Source organism: Schistosoma mansoni, chromosome 3 (assembly GCF_000237925.1).
Source record: "Schistosoma mansoni strain Puerto Rico chromosome 3, complete genome".
NCBI lineage: Eukaryota > Metazoa > Platyhelminthes > Trematoda > Strigeidida > Schistosomatidae > Schistosoma > Schistosoma mansoni.
In genome coordinates this window covers 15,456,859-15,458,981 of record NC_031497.1, presented here as the reverse complement: position 1 = coordinate 15,458,981, position 2,123 = coordinate 15,456,859, and the positions used below count along the sequence as shown (strand labels likewise).

The following is a 2,123-nucleotide window of genomic DNA, read 5'->3' as shown; positions in this document are numbered from 1 at the left end:
CTTCCAATCCCAGAGCAATGTGTTTCTTGGTCTTCCTCTTTTCTAAGTTAGGGCTTGCCTCGTGATGTAGTTTGATGATTTCCTTAATGTATGTTCTATCCACTTCCAATGTCTTTTTCCTAATTTCTTCTTCAACCGGAAGTTCGTTTGTTCTCTGCCATAGTAAGTTGTTGCTGATGATATCTGGCAAACGGATTTTGAGTACCTTGTCTAGACAGCTGTTCATAAATGCCTGTACCATTTTGATGATGGTTGTAGTAGTTCTCCAAATTTCAGCTCCGTACAATAGAATTATCTTGACGTTTGTGTCGCGACTTCTGACTTTGATGTTGGGTGACAGTTGCTTTGAGTTTCATATGCTTTTCAGCTGTAAGAATGTTGTCTTTACTTTCCCAATATGTTCCTTCACGTCTGCATCAGATCTCCATTTTTATTAATGATACTGCCTAGGTACGATTCCATATTACAGCATATTTTAACACTTAACTTATTTTGTTTATACTAGACAAGCAGACGTTCTTTTAAGAAGATGAATAACAAATATATTGTCAAAATTAGGCAAATAATGACATTTTTAAAATACCGTAATCTAATAAATTTCATTCTCATGCTTCAGAATACCTCAGTAGTTTATTATTATCTAAACAAATATAATAGTTTGCCTGATAGGTTTTAATAAGACAACATTGTAGACTACATTATATTCACACGTTCTAGTGGTCTGTTTACTTTCAGGTTGATATCGTTTTTTTGATTATTACTTCTAGTTTTATATCTTTTGTTTAAATGTATACATTTCAGATCAACATTGTTCCCTTTTCTATATGAATACATACAAATATCCCTTCTGAATTTTTGTTCAATGTTCAGTAATGAACACGTACAATGTATTCTGATCATTAAAAAAACAAAACAAAGAAAATACTTCATTTTCTGTATGAAAATTCTTTTTCTATTAATGATAAATTATTCTAATGAAAAAAAACATAATAAATAACTACCTATTAATCAATAAAGAATAAACGGAATTCACACTTACAAACCTTGAATCGAATTCAGTAATTGTTGTGATGAAAAATAAGTGTCTAGGTTTAATCATAATGTATCACAGGATTCCATGAGTAAATTTGTTATAGTTCTAATGGACTATACAGTGTTTATTCATAGATTACACTGATATAAAATATGTATTTGTAAACATATTTGATATGCTCACTAGTGACTGACTTCAAAAGATAATTCTTGGAGTTCTAGTGAGAAGCAGTGACCAGTGGAGTTCAAACCACGTTTGTTGTGAGATAGGGACTCACTGAAGACAATTGGTGAACGGCTGCTTAACTTCGTGGATTGCTTGAAGCTAGACACTAACACCGTTGAATGCCGGCCAGCTCAGTGGTCTAGAGGTTAAGTGCTCTGGCGCGAGACTGGTAGGTACTGGGTTCGAATCTTGTGAGGCGGGATCGTGGATGCGCACTGCCGAGGAGTCCCACAATAGGACGAAACGGCAGTCCAGTGCTTCCAGATTTTCCATAGTGCTCTAACTCCAATCGACTAATGGTTTTAACTACGCAAATACTAAATCTCCACAAAAACCCCTTCTGATTATATTTGATATAATTAAGAGTAAATTAGTGAATTGTTCCTATAAATCTTATACATACAGATAACTAATAATGAGGAAGTTGCTAAGTACAAATTAGTGTTTTCGGTAGTAGTATTAACCCCTTCTGGTGAAATGTCACCCTTGTGAAGATATTTAGTTAAAACATCTGCTATTGATATTGTTCAGAAAGTAATGAAATCTTCCATAAATATAAAATATTCAATTATGAAAGTGTAACAACATTAAAGCAAATCACCATAAGCATTAAGAAAACTTTTTTACATAGACATTTGAAAGTCGTTCACATTAAACTGTTTTCAAGATTATGATCCACCGAAAATCAATCAAACAGCATAAAACAACATCTGTTTCGTCCTATTTGGGACTCGTCAGCTGGACGTACCTGCATCTCAGAGTTGATGTTCACTCTGGGACTCGAACCCAGTACCCTCGCTTCAAACGCCATCGCGTTATCCACTCGGCCACTGAGTCCTGATAGCCACTTGCTTGTGCGATGGGG

General features: G+C 34.7%; 1 non-coding gene across 1 annotated transcript; it reads right to left on the bottom strand.

Annotated features, from left to right (window-relative positions):
* Positions 1-2,026: 2,026 nt before the first annotated feature.
* On the bottom strand, positions 2,027-2,092 carry Smp_tRNA_01457_Gln_TTG.1.1. Its single transcript has one exon. It is a non-coding gene (tRNA).
* Between the last annotated feature and the right edge of the window lie 31 nt (positions 2,093-2,123).